Source organism: Gracilinanus agilis, chromosome 4, assembly GCF_016433145.1.
Source record: "Gracilinanus agilis isolate LMUSP501 chromosome 4, AgileGrace, whole genome shotgun sequence".
Classification (NCBI taxonomy): Eukaryota; Metazoa; Chordata; class Mammalia; order Didelphimorphia; family Didelphidae; genus Gracilinanus; species Gracilinanus agilis.
The window spans coordinates 249,492,717-249,507,679 of NC_058133.1; the positions used below are offsets into that span (position 1 = coordinate 249,492,717).

Consider the following 14,963-nt stretch of genomic DNA (forward strand, 5'->3'; position numbering starts at 1 on the left):
AACCCAGAGAGAAACTAGATAAAGAGATGAGCCAATAATAGAGATATTGGCATTGACCCAAATATTCCTGAGTGCATCTAAGAAGCACTACTTACATCTCATTATCTCTAAGGATGCTGTTCTTGTTTTCACTATAATGGATTTTCATGTCATAAGCAACTGGGTTGTACCTATGCTACCTGCAATGGAGGAGTCAGGAAATCTTGAGTAGGAGTCAGGGAATCCTGAGTGTGAAACCTGCTTCAGACACAGACTAGCTAGTTATATGATCTTGGATGAGTCGAATAACCTTGCTAAAGTTTAGTTTCTTCATCTATAGAATGAGGATATAAAATGGAACCTATGTCATAGGGTTGTTATGAGGATCAAATAAGATAACATAAGTAAAGAACTCTGAAAATCTTACAGGGCTATCTAAAAATTATTTATTTATATTATTTATTAGTGATATTAGCTATCATAGTGAAACTGCTTAATTTTTTAAGGTAGGAATTCAGAGTAGGAATAGGATTCAACAGATTGAACAAAAACTGAATAGACTCTTGGGGTACCTACTATGACACAGATATGGATCTTTGCTCCACTGATACAAATTGAAACCTATTCACCTATGCCTTCTCATTGTCTGAGAATCTTGTCTATGCCCTCTTGTAAGTCTCCCATCTTTCTCTAAGATCTCCAGTTATCCCCAACTCTCACCACAAAACCAGCCCACTTCTCTTTATGGTTGGATATCTCTAATGACATCTTTTTGCAATTTCTTACAATTGTTTTGGTAATATGCTATAGCCCATTTACAACCTTTGTGGATCACTCCATTGGCTAGGTGACTCACAATTGTGATTCTTAAAAAAAAAAAAAAAAGGCAGAAAGAAAGTGAAATATAGCATGTTTCAGTCTACATTCAGATTTCATCTGCTTTTTCTTGGAGGGCAGCTGGCATTTTCCATCATGAGTCTCTGGGATTTTCTTGGGTTACTGCATTGCTGAGAATAACTATATCATTCACAATTTTTTGTCAAAAAATATTGCTGCCACTGTGTACAATGTTCTTCTGGCTTTGCTCACTTCACTCTGCATTAGTTCATGTAAGTCTTTTCAGATTTTTCTGAAATCATTCTTTTTCAAATTTCTTATAGCACAATAATATTTTATCACAACCATATACCAGAACATCTCCAAACATTCCCCAGTTGATGGACAATCCCTCAATTTCAAATTCTTTGCTACCACAAAAAGTGCTTCAATTTTTGTGCAAATAAGTCATTTTCCCTTTTAAAAAGATCTCTTTGGAAGAGATATAGATATTATCTCTATGTATAATGCATATACATATGATGTATATGTTATATATATAACACATATGCAAACTTTAAAGTACCATATAAGTAGATTTTTTTAGTAAATGGTTCACTTTATAAATAACAATTTATTAAAGTGCTATATAGCTTTAATTGTTATAATTAATTTATTATTTATAACAAGCTATTATCATTATATTCTATTGGGGGAAGCTGAGGATTGGTAATGAGAAATATGCTGGATTCTCTTCCTGCCTATGTGATCTGGGCCATTCACAGTTTTGTGTAGAATACTGGACACAGAGCCAGAAGGATTTTAGTTGAATCCTAATCTAGCAGTTTCATGAGCTTGTTACAATCCCTACAATGTTATAATATCTCAGTACTTTTAATTTCCTCAACTGTAAAATGAAAGGGTTGGACTTCAAGGCCCCTTTAAGCTCCAAAGATAAAATAATGAAATATGAAACACCTATGTCCTAGGTTGTACCAACAAGGGAATGATTTTGCATAATCTTGATGCCACTGATTTATGACAACAAAATTACTTTCTACAAACAATAACAGATACAAACAATGTCCTCAAACACTAAGAGAAGAATCCCTTTCTTACAACAGTTTTAGGCACTAGAAAGGCAGAAGAGAGGGTAATGGATCCAGAAGAAGGAGAACAAATTCTCCTGCCTTCATGGAACTGCTTTGGTGAAGGGAGAGACAGAACTTAAACACAAATGTGAAGTGCAGGATGGAGTCTGTAAATAGCTGGCGAGCATCACAATCAGGAGATAAAGAAAATGACAGTGTCACATGGATGAACTATCAAGTGAAAGAGCAATTTAACTGTCTTATTTTACTAATTTGTAAAATGAAGGTAATGAACTGAAAGACTTCAAAGATCCTTTTCCACTTCTAAATCTATACTTCTATGATCCCCAAAGGCAGAATTGGGCAAAAGGGTAGATGTTACAGATATTATAGATAGCACAGTAACCACAAATCTGATTAGAAGGTAAATTATTCAGTTTATTGTGAACTGCAACTGATGGAGTCTTCTTTTTTCAGAGAAATGGAACTCAAAGTTCCAGTGAATAAAATGGCTTTTTTATATATAGATATATGAGAAGTCATGTTAAGGATGTCAGCAGTGAGAAGTTAGGAGGCCTCTTCAAGGACCAAAGCACCTACTGCCCTGGCACCCAGTACATGGAAAAGGCAAGCAATATCTCAGTTTTGTAGATTAGCTGGTGGTAGCACAGACTGTTTTTGGCTAAAGCAACCCCTGCAGTCTGGTCATTGAAAAGAGAAGGAAGCTCAAGACTTCAAGGGTGAGTCTGTATAAGTAAAAAGAAAGGGCCTAGTTTTCCATTGCATAGCTAGAATTTCAAATCCCACTTCAACAAACAATCTTTACCAAAATGAATTTTATTGCAAGGTTTCCCCCCTTTTCTTTTTCTTTTCCAAGAAGAAAGAACTACAAAAAAATGATGATGATGAAGTTTGGTATGGTAGAAAACAATTGTCATTCTTAATTCTGTGAAGACTTATGTTGGTGGATTGCTTGATTTTGGGAGTTCTGAGTTCAGAGGGCTAAAGCTAATTGATCATCTGCATTGATAGGCATGAATATGGTGAGCCCCTAGGAGGAAAAAGGTAACCAGAGGAGAAAGACTGAGTAATAAGTGGCTATTGCACTTTCAGCCTGAGCAAGATTAGAAGACAGTCTTAAAGAAAAGAGAAAGGAAAGAAGAGAATCTAGATATTATGGGACTTCTCTGTTGCTAGCAGAATGTCAAGAAAGTGGGGATCTCTGTTTTTAGAGATGAAGCCTCTGTCTACCCCACAACTCTATCTCCTCAAGGAACCAGACTCCATTGATTAGATTTCTCTCAGAAGTTCAGCTGTCTGGTTCCTCCACAGATAGGACTGAGCACCACAGAAGCAGAATAGTGTGCCCCATCTCTAGCTCCTTACTCATGAAGTTTTTCCTTATGAAATAACACAACAATGTTTGTTAAAAAAACAACAACAACAAACATTTTTTAAAATTTTCTTTTTGTTTTCTTTTATTTTTTGGTGAGGCAGCAACAATTTTGTCACCCCCGTTTAATTTTATTTATGTCATAGAAACTGAATCTCTACTACATACAGTTTGCTTTTCTTTTAAAGTACACATCAATTTCAACCTGTAACTTTCTAAGTCTTTTTGTTTATCTGATTCTGCTTCTGTGCACTTAAAAATGATTCAATGAGCATATTTTTATAAGAAATAATGATAACTGTAGCTTCCTCTCACACCTTCCACTTCAATTAAAAAAAAAAAAGACAAAACCCTTGTAGCAAATATGTGGCACAAATTCTTTATGTATCCTCATGGGTCTCATGGATCACAGATAAGCAAATACTTTCTCCCTGACACTATATGAAAAGTACAAATTCGTCATAGTTCTTCAGGGATCTGAGGGAAAACATATACCTTCTCTTTGACTCCATACAGAAGTGCAATACATTAAGCCATTTTTCAACCTTTTTCAAATAGTTGAAATAGTTTTCTCCCAACATTGTATCTCTTACAGCTACAATAACACTCTCTGTAGCCTCTGGATATACAGACATTTGAAGCAAGAATTACATATTATCTCATATGACCTTTACAACAACCTTATTAGGTAGGAACTATTATTATCTCCATTTTGCAGATAGGGAAACTGAGGCTTAGAAAGGTTAAGTGACTTGAATAGCTACTGGAGAAAATAGGATGTGAACCCAGTTACTCAGAGTGTAAGACTCAAAATTCACTGTGTGTGGGACTAGTCTAACAATAATAATAGCCCAAGATTTATATAGCATTTAGTATATTCCAGGCACTACTATTATAATTATTATCTCATTTGGTGCTCACAACAACACTGGAATGTAGTGCTATTACTATCACCATTTTATGGATGGAGAAACTGAACAGGGATTAAGTGAACTGCCCAGGGTTACATAGCTGCTAAGTATCTGAGGCCACATTTGACCTCAGATCTTCCTGACTCAAAGGCTAACACTTTATCCAGTGCTCTACCTAATTGCACTTAGTGCTTTGGTTAAAATATATAGTTGAAATATATAGATTCCTTCCTCCTCCCTCCCCAAGTATACTCAGTTGGCATTCCAGTCAAGTAAAAGGAAGCTTGGAGTTGCCTTACTTGTGCTCTAAAAATGAATTTTCATTATGACTTATTCTCACAGAGATGAGGGATGGGAGTTGGGGCTTGAATTGTAAAATTTTGTAAAAGACATTCTTCCCTCTCAATTCCATAGGGTATTGGAAACATTTCTAAAGAAGAAGTTGTACAACTCTCATATAGAGATACTAGGTAAAGACTTGTTGCTGTTCAAATAATTAGTATTAATCAGAGGCGGGATTTAAAACCAGATTCTTCTGACTCCAGGGTTGACTCTTTATTTACTACACCATACTCCTTCTCAGCAAAATATTTTTCCCAGTTTACAGATGAAGAAACAGAGATTCTGAGATTTAAAAAATCACTTGCCCATAATCACACAGCTAGAAGCATTTGAGCCTAGATGCCCAGGCACTACTACACCCCTACTCTCCACCCTTTAATCTCTGGAATTTTTACCCTAGGGGCTCCCTTCTTGATTAATGACTGCCTTTCCTGGTCTTCTCTTTCAATAAGGCCCCAACTATATTTCACTTCTCTCCCTAGTCTCCTTCCATCTTTTTTACAACTTGCCATTGTTCTCATAAATTTTACATTCCTCCTCACTTAAATTCTGATGGCAAAAAAAAAAAAAATGTAGAGGAATGTTGAGAAGATGGAAGATTGTTGGCAAGGTGCTAGAGAAGTGTTATGCTGAACAAACACAAGGGCAAAAAACCAGAAAAAGGACAGAAGGAGAATATGAATTTGTAATTTGATGGGAAGCCAGCGAGTTTAGGCTGAGGATGTCTTGGAGAGATATTAGTGACAACTGAGTGAAGTTTCCTTACCAAAGTGGAAGGAATAGTTTTCCTCTTCCTCCTAGTGGAAAGACAGTGAGGATGAGGCAAGTCCAAAAAGGTTCCTGTTCCCCCAGGATCTCTTACCATACCTTTCTCCATCTGGAATGTGAAAGCTAGGCCAAGACCAGAAAGATCTGTGGGTATGGGCAAATGATGGGGAGATAGGTATTCAACAGAATGAAATGTCCTTCCCATCCCTGTTTTTGCCTGTCAAAATTCTACCAGTTCTCAGCTCAAATGTCATCCCTCACCTTCCCTAACTCCTATATCGATAAATACATTTTATATATACGTACACATCCAAGTATATTCCTACATAAACACGTGTACTTATGTGCGCAGGTGTGTGTATATACAGTTGCTTGTACTACCGTTATAACCTTTATGCATCTATATGCATCTCTTCTTCCCCAAACAGACCGTCAGTCCCATGAGGTTTGCCTTCAATCATTTTTGCATGAGTCCCTGGCACCGCAACATGTGCTGGAATAAGAGCAGCCCTCCTTTGGGATAGGTCTTGTAGGGCCTCACGGTCTTCCTCTCGGTCTCTGCACTCTTCGTCAATTCCTCCTGAGGAAAAGGGTCTTTTTTGTTAGACTCTTCTCGGGAGAAGTAGACGGTCGTCCCCAGGTTGGGATCAGGGCAAAGGGCTCGAATGGAAGGACAGAGGTGGCTGGGGTTCCAGAAAGGGGACTTTGATTCTGGGATCCCAGGCTAAGGAAGGCTGCTTGTACAGTGTCCCGGGACTAGCTAGGACGTCTCAGGACGCTGATTAGGGAAAGAGGTGTGCACCGGGGAGATCAGAGTTTAGGGGGACAATCCAGGAGGAAAGAGAAAGCGTTAAATTGAGGGGAAAGAGAGGAGGAGTTGAGGACCCTTCCCCTCCTTCCAACTTCCCTTAACGCTATTTCCTGGGAGGAGCTGTAATCTAGAATCGGAGTTTAAGAGCTCGGGCGTCCTCACTTAGAATTCCCTGTCTCTGAAACGTTGACTATCCAAAAGCCTCAGAAGCTCATTTCCTCAGCCCAAGCGTGCATACCATACACAGCCTCAGAAGTTTCTCTTAGGGCCCTTTATTTTGTCGGCTCGTTGGTCTAGGGGTATGATTCTCGCTTCGGGTGCGAGAGGTCCCGGGTTCAAATCCCGGACGAGCCCGCTTTTGGGTTTTTACTTTTTAATAGATTTCAGAGAACCTGAAAAAGTCTTGTTTACCGTGAACACTAAAGAAAAGAGTGGGGAGGGAAACGACACTCCCTAAGGACGCACTTGAGTTTAGTGGCCCCTCAAGAATGAATAGAAATATATGTATATAAAGAAATTTGGGTAGGGATGGGAAGCTTTTAGCATTAGCAAAGTCAGGGAGGTAGAAACCTAAGTGACTTCTCCAAGGATAGTGAGGGGGCAGAGAATTCTAGAGGTGGAATAGTAAAAGATAAGTTTGGATAAGTTACATGAAGTCAGATTGTGATTAAGTCCTAAATGTCAGACTTAGGCTATTGTGCTTTACTTATTCTCTGGTAGTAGAACCAATTGGACATTAAAAAACAAAAAACAAAAAGTAAAGGCTAGGAAATGGGGGTTAAATGCTAGGGTCACATAGGTAGGAAGTGTCTTAGATCAAATTTGAACCCAAGACTTTGTTTCTGAGTCTCAATCTACCTCTGCCCCCACAATTGGACATTTTTAAACCAAAAGGATAATATATAAAATCAATATTTTAGGAAGATTAATCCAGACAGTTCAAGATCTCACTGCCCTCACCCTTACATATTCTTTGTTTCTGGTGTTTATTTTTATTGTTTTTAAAACTACTACCTTCTGTCTTAGAATCAATACTAAGTATTGATTCCAAGGCATAGGAGCAGTAATGGCTATGAAATTGGTATTAAAGTGACTTACCTAGGACCATACAGATAGGAAGTGGCTTAGGATATATTTGAATTTAGGAAAATGAGGTTTTCCTGATTTCAGACTAGGTACTCTGTCCACTGTGCCACCACTATTTTATAATGCTTTCTCAGATAGGAAGTTAGGTGGCATAATTGAGTGCTGACTTGGAGTCAAGAAAACTTAGTTTGTGCCTTTGCTTCTTACTAACTGTGGGGCCCTGGGCAAATTACTTAACCTCTGACTGCCTTGGTTTCATCCTGTGTAAGATGGGTAATTTCTCAGAGTTGTAAAGCTCTTTGTAAACTTTAAGGCATATAAGTGCTATTATGAATCTCTATTCATGCAGACTATTGTTAATCAGCTATTATTAATTTCTGTCCATACAGTCATTTTCAGTTCATAGTGCTTGCATCAAAGGTAACATGGTTTTCAGTGTTAGGCAGGGAACAATTTCAGGCATTCTTCCCCAACCCCTTTCACCACAAGTGTCCAGTAACTGACTGTCCTTTACCCCACACCATCCACATGCAACACTGCACTCTGTTTTGCCCCACCCCTCCTTACCCAACAAACTTTAAAAAAATTCATTCTTATTCCATTTTCTTTTCAGTACCTAATTCTCTCCTCTCAACCCTCTCCTTCACCTATTGAGAAGGTAAGAAAAATAATTACAAATATGGTCATGCAAATATAGTCATGCAAAACAAATTTCCACATTAGCTGTGCTCTAAATAAAGGGGAAAAAATAGAAGAAAATATATTTCAGTCTATATTGTGAGTCCATCAATTCTCTATCCAGAAATGGATAGCATTTTTAAAACATTGTGAGTTCTTTGGAAATCCGTTGTGCTGACTAGAATTACTATGTCTTTTTAAGCTGATTTTTATAATAATTCTACTACTGTATAAATTGCGTTTCTGGTTTTACTTCCATCACTGCATCAGTTCATACAAGTTGTCTCAAAAACATTCCAATCATTAGCCTGAGCTTATGTAAAGTACCTAATTTTAGTTAGATGCCAGGAGGAAATGTTTTGATTAACATAATCCACACCTTTCATTTGAGTGAAAAAAAATAATAAATCTCAGATTAGTGGAATTCACAGGGAAGTTTTTTTGTTTTTGTTTTTGTTTTTTTTTTTAGGACAGTGCTTCTGTGTGTCCCTTGCTTTCCTTTATAACACAGAACAACAAATGTCAACAACTTGTTTTCTAAACTCTTGAAAATTTGACCATTTTTGCTTTAGCAGTAAGGTAAAGAAGATCAAGTAAGAAGGATTACATTTCCAGAGATTTAGAAGTTGAAAGAAAAACTGTTCAGAGACACTGTGGGTGGTGAGAAAACAGGGAAGGGCCAAGGGCCTGTCAGATCTAGTGCTCAGAGTTAAAAATAGTATAACTTTAAGAAATTTTATATCTTTTAACATCCCCTCCCTTTCTTTTTCTCTCTTCTACCCTCCCATGTTTTGGCTTTCAAAACCATTGCTATTTTCCCTCAATTCAGTATAAAGTATTTCAAGTAATAATTACAAGTCAATCAATTAATTAATATTTATTAAGTGCCTCCTGTGTGCCAGGCACTGTGCTGGGTACCAGGGATATTTAAATAAAAAGGCAAAAGACAGCACTTACCCATACAGTCTAATGGGGGAGTTAATATGCAAATACATCCCTCTCGCCAGTGAAGTATTTTCATCACAAATCTAATAGCAAAACATTTAATTAAGTAAAAAAAAGGTAATGATTATTCAACCTATAACCATTCTTTGTTCCTCATATACAAATGTGTATGACCTCTTGTAAAACTCTAGAAAGATTCAAATCTAATCCCTCCAGCAATTGGAATATCTCTGAACTCTTGTTTTAAAAACATTTTGAGTTATGTCCTTTGCTTCATGGAGTTCTGGGGCAGGAAGGGATCTCTTAAGATTCATGGAAAATTCTTGTTCAGATCTTAGTATTTCTGCAATTCAGGAGTCAAAAGGATATTATTTCATAATCCTTGCACTCTGTTATCTAACTACTGCCAATCTCATCTGGAAATTGACTTCCTTTTCCACCCTTTCTGGGCACCCAGCATGTTAATCATGTTTTTTTTCAGAGATTTCTAGCCAGTCTGGTGACACAGTCCCAAGGCCAGATCACAGTCTCATGACAAATAGAGGCCTTGAAAGTTATTCTAATTTATTCGGATGTGCCCAGGGCATTAACATATATTTTAAAACTTTTTTTTATTTATTGGTAAATTTTGGTAGTTTTTTTTCTCCTTTTCTATTTTTTCTTTTAAAATATTATTATTATTATGTGGGATGTCTCTCAGAGATGGGAGGTGAGATACTGAGGAAATTTTTGATGAAGTAAAAAAAACCAAAAGCTATCAATTAAAATGAATTTTAAAAAATAAACTGAATATTGTTAAATCATAAAAAAACAAACTTAGTCCCAAAGAAGAGAGGAGGAAGATGCCTTTATTACTCCTTTTGGGGGTCACTGGGTGTGAAACATAGTATATGCCAGATTTTTTGATGAGTTCATTGGTTTTGCTGAATTTTTTTCTCCCGTTTAAAAAAAATCTTTTTTTGTTTTTTAATGAGGGTTGACTCTCTGAGAGGGAGGAGGAAGGGATAAAGGATGAAATCTAGGCAAAAACAAATGAATAAAAATCTCTTTATAAAAAAATAATTGGCTCAGGAGACTAAAAGCTCCAGTGATTGGCATAACTTCCCTCCACCCCGCCCCACCCCCAAAGCTAGAGGAAGTTCCAGCTGCTTCCCCATTGTGGGCAATCCAAGAGGCAAGAAGTCAAATAAAGCCTATATTTTTGCTGAGTATCTTTTTCTTGAGTATTTCTTTTTTGGTACTGTCAAATGACATATGAGTGTTTCATTTTGTTCCAGTTTTAGACCTGAGTAACTGTCCTGGCTTGAGCTACCACCTTCCAGCACCAACCTCACAAGGCTGTTGTGAGAATCAAGCCAGATGATATTTGTAAAGTGCCTGCCACTTGAAGCTCCTTAGAAATGCTTATTCTTTTCCTCCCTCTCCTCTAATCTAACTTATAAAAATAATTTCCATATTCTGATTTTGAATTTGGAGTTAGTGTGAGCACTTTTCAATGTAAAAAAAAAGAATTACCTTTTTTTTTTTTTTACATTACATTTCCAAATATGTTCCAAATCCCAGTCATTCATTCTAACAAAGAATACAAAAGGAGGGAGAAAAGCAGTTAAAAAAAATTATGGCTACATTAATAGAATCTGGCAATATATTCATGTCCCATACCCACATTCTCCTACTTCTACAAAGAAGGGAAGGAAGTACTTTTTGAATATACAATTTAAAATAATTTACCTGATTTGTAGTTAGAGAAAATGATGGGATGGGGATTAGATAATCTCTGAGGTTTCTCCCAATTCTGGTTTGCTGTGACCCCCTTTTGTCCTCTCAGGTTCAGACATTCCCTGTGTTGGGAGGAAGTGGTTTGTATAGTCTAGCCCTCTAGCAAGATCACAGTATCACAGATTTAGAGTGGGAGTCTCTGCTTCTTGAAATCTTGAACCTGACTAGCAAAAAGAGAAACAAAGAAAATATATAGTTGAAAAAGAAGCTGAGGCCAGTCATGTTTAATTATGCTGGTACCCAGGAAAAGTAAATGGAATTATAGGAAGGCCTACCACATCATATTAGGTGCTCTAGAAGGATTTATGAGAGGACATAATGGATTATTATTGTACAGACAGAGATAACCCTGTTGCTGTTTTGTATGTAATATGGTGAGTACACACAGCATGACCCCAATCTCCAAGTCTCTCCAGTCTCTCTTCCTGGAGTGGGGATGGTTTGATTACCCCACCTCTATTCACAGTGGCAGACTGGAACAGTTCCATAGGTGGGGAGAATGGTCATTCAGCTATGACTCTTAGGGTACAACATTATACAAGGGAAAGAGGAGAAGACATATCTATTAGTCGTTACACTATGAATCCTAAATTTCCCAATGGTATCCTTCTCATTTAATCAAGTCAACCAAGGTAACTCCAGCAACTTTTTTTTTAAAATCTATTACCCTCTGTCTTAGAAATCCCAGGTCACATAGCTAGAAAGTGTATGAGGTCATATTTGAACCCAGGATATCCCTGAACTGGCTCTCTATCCACTGAGACACCTAGCTACCCCCACTCCACCCCACCACTAACTTTTTTATTTGAAACCCTGGTTCCAAGGTGTGGATAAGAGTGATAAGAGCTAGGCAATGGGGGTTAAGTGACTTGCCCATGGTCACATAGCTAGGAAATGTCTGAGGTCAAATTTGAACCCAGGACCTCCCATCTCTAGGTCGGGTTCTCAATTCCCTGAGTCATCTACCTCTCATACAACCCTACCCCCCACCACATAAACTGGGAAGCCATTACACTATGGTGAGGTGAGTGGGCATAAATTTACAGAAATCTAGCAGTGAGTCACAAGAGCAAAAGAAATTCATGTCTCTAGGGCATCTCTCGATTTAGTTTAGTATGTACTTTCAATGAAAAAGTTTCCACTTAATTGTATAACACATGTATGACTTATGTTATATTATCTGTGTTCTTGGGAAGTAGGAATGGGGAGGCAGAAGGGAGAGAACATAGATTGAAAAATGTCTGAAAAGAATTATTAAAAATTGTATGAATGAACAACAACAAAAAGTTCCCACTTAAACTGGGATCTGAAAAGTTATTCAAACCAGCTCTGTGGTTTTGAGGAATTTTTTTCTCTGGAGCCACAGAGGAGAGGGCTTCCAGTGGTGCTGCGAGGGAAGGGTGCAGGGGACTGGAGGGAGGGAGAGGTTCATTTTTAAAAGCTTTGGGTGGCACTAAAGAGAAAGGCAGCGTTTCTCCAGGATTCTATTTTCTCTAATCAGCAACCAGCATCAAAGTTTTCCTCCAATGAAATCAGTTCTCAGCACCAATTGCAGAGGTTAGTCAACTGATATCAGTTGGGGAATGCTTATCTGTGCTTCTCACTGCCATTTGTCTCTGTGTTCCGTATTTTCTGTTCTTTGAAGAGAATGCCTACTTAGATGAAAGAGCACCCAGATGGAATTGCTTGCCAGCACTGGGAGAGAGAAGAGAAGGGTGAGAGAGTGAGAGAAGTTGGCTCATATAACTTAGAAAAACTTGTGTGGAAATTTGTTATAACACATAATAATAAATAAACTAAAAAAATTTTAAAAATTAAAATTAAATTAAAAAAAAAAAAAAGAAGAGGATGACCAGCAGCATCAAAGGCTGCAGAGAGGTCAAGAAGAATGGAGATTAAGAAAAGGCTTAAAATTAAGATAGTAAAGCTACTCCCTCTTGGATGACGTTCCTGAGGGTAGAGCCACCCTTTTCTAGAATTTACTTTCATCGAACCTCAGAAGTTTGACTTTGTCTTAGTTCTTTTCTTTGTTTTTAGAAAGGGGTAGCTAGGTGACATAGTAGATAGAGTGCTGGGCCTGGAGTCAGGAAGATCTGAGTTCAAATCTAGAGCCTCAGAAGCTTCCTAGCTGTGTGACCCTGGCAAATCACTTAACTTCTGATTGCATGAGAAAGGGATCCAGAGGAGAAAGAAATAGCAAACCTATTTAATTATCCTTGCAAAGAAAATCCTATGGTTAGCTTCAGTTTACAGTGTCTATATCTTATTTGTGCTACAAAGTAACTGTCTGTATGTTGTCTCTTTCACTGTGTGAACTCCTTGAGAGCAAGGAATGGTTTTTATTTGGAACATAATATAGTACTTGGCTTTTAGTAAATACTTGGTGCCTGAGTGACTGAAGAACTTCCCCCCCACCCCCACCCCCAGACTCGGCCTAGCCTTTTCCTGCTGCCATCCAGCTCCCCAGTTTGCTTTCTCTACAGAAATAATCGCTACTTCTAACTTTCCCTGTTTCTTTCCTTCTTTTTATTTTCCTGGCACTCCCCTCCCCTCCCCTCCCTGAAGTCAGGTGCTGGAACCACTGGGAGCGACTGAGAATAGTATATTTTGGTCGTTCTCGGCCGACGTTTTTAGAGGGAGGATAGGGAGTTTAGAATTTGTGATCCGTTCCTTAAAATGGCCTGGAGGACCAGGAAAGGAGGGGATGGCAATCAGCCGCTGCACACACTAGCGCGCACAGGCGTGCACGACATTTTTCCCGAGGCTGAGCAGCAGCCTAGATCCGCAGGGCTGGGAGAGTAGGGACAGAGTTCCGCTAGGGGTCGAGCTTTCGTTTCAGAGGCGCTAATGCATGCGTGGGTCCCTTTTATAGCAATTCCAACTGGACTTCGATTAAATAAAGAGGCCAGATCAGATGAGGCAAGATTTGAGAAGTTCCGCCCCTAGCCCCGTGAACGCTTACTCTTTCCATATACTTGAATGAGAAAGGAAGCTGTCGTGGCCTCGTGGCGCAACGGTAGCGCGTCTGACTCCAGATCAGAAGGTTGCGTGTTCAAATCACGTCGGGGTCAAACTTTTTGGCCAGACTTCCTTTCTCCTCAAATTAGGTTTCTCTCTTCCCGGTGTAATGCCTTGTTACATGTTTGGAGGGCTTCTAAGCCCTTTGAAATTAAACCTCCTGCCTAATAGGTTTGCTGCATGGAAGATAGGAAGCTGCAACTGATCCCAGTTCTTTCCCCTTTCTCTTTTTGAGATTGAATAGATAGATATTTATTAAGTCCCTACTGCTTGCCAGACATTATGCTATGCATAGAGTTCCTTTCTTGAATATCACTTTAAAAAAATACATTGTAAGATGACTGTCAAAGCATCACAATCACTTCTGAACGCACCCCATATTCCACCCCATATGTCCTATGTACCCCTCCTAAATCTTTTCTTGTAACAAAGCAAAACAGTTCAGCAAAATACAACCAATAAAACAGCCACTTCTTTTGATCATTGTTTAACCACTCTATCTTCCTGGATATCATCCCCCCATTTGCCAGACTTTGCTCTCCCTTGGCTCACATCCTACTTTTCTGACTTCTTTTCCTTCTCCCTTTGTGACTTTAATAGTTCCCATGGGTTCAATTAGTATCATTAAACAGATGATTGCCAGATCTGTTTATTCTGCCATAACCTCTACCCTTAGCTGGTCCCGTGGGGGTCTCAAATTAAACATGTCGGAAACTCATTATTTTCCCTTTCCCCTTCCCCTGAACCTCCCTATTTTTTTGGTCAGGATGCCATCATCCTTCCCCCAAACTCAAAGTTGCCTTCAATTCCTCACTCACTCTTACCTCATATATACCTTGGAAACAGTTGGATGGTGCAGTGGATAAAGCATTAGACCTAGAGTCAGGAAGACCTACCTCAGATACTTACTAACTTTCTGATCTTGGGCAAATTACTTAACCTCCATTTGCTTCAGTTTTCTCAAATGTAAAATGGGGATAATATTAGCACCTACACGATTAAGTAATATAATCATTGTAAAGCATTAACATTGTACCTGGTACACAGTAAGTACTAAATAAAGGTTAGTTATTACTATTGTTAATCAACTATCAAGTCCAATCAATTCTATCTCCCTGAAGCTTTTGGCATCTGTCCATGGTCCCTAATTTAAGACCTTATTATCTGGACTACTCAATAGATAGGTTTGTGTCCAGGTATGTCTCCCCTCTCCAATCCATCCTCCACATAACTGCCATAGTGTATTTTAAAATCACAGGTCTCACCATGTCACTTCCCTTTTCAACAAACTTCATTGGCTCCCTATTATCCTTAGGATCAACTAGGGATACTAGCTCCAATGTTTC

General features: G+C 38.4%; 2 non-coding genes across 2 annotated transcripts; both read left to right on the forward strand.

Moving 5' to 3' along the window:
- Nucleotides 1–6,393: 6,393 nt before the first annotated feature.
- On the forward strand, nt 6,394–6,465 carry TRNAP-CGG. Its single transcript has one exon. It is a non-coding gene; the product is annotated as a tRNA-Pro (tRNA).
- A 7,133-nt stretch (nt 6,466–13,598) lies between these two features.
- TRNAW-CCA lies at nt 13,599–13,670 on the forward strand. Its single transcript has one exon. It is a non-coding gene; the product is annotated as a tRNA-Trp (tRNA).
- Nucleotides 13,671–14,963: the final 1,293 nt, after the last annotated feature.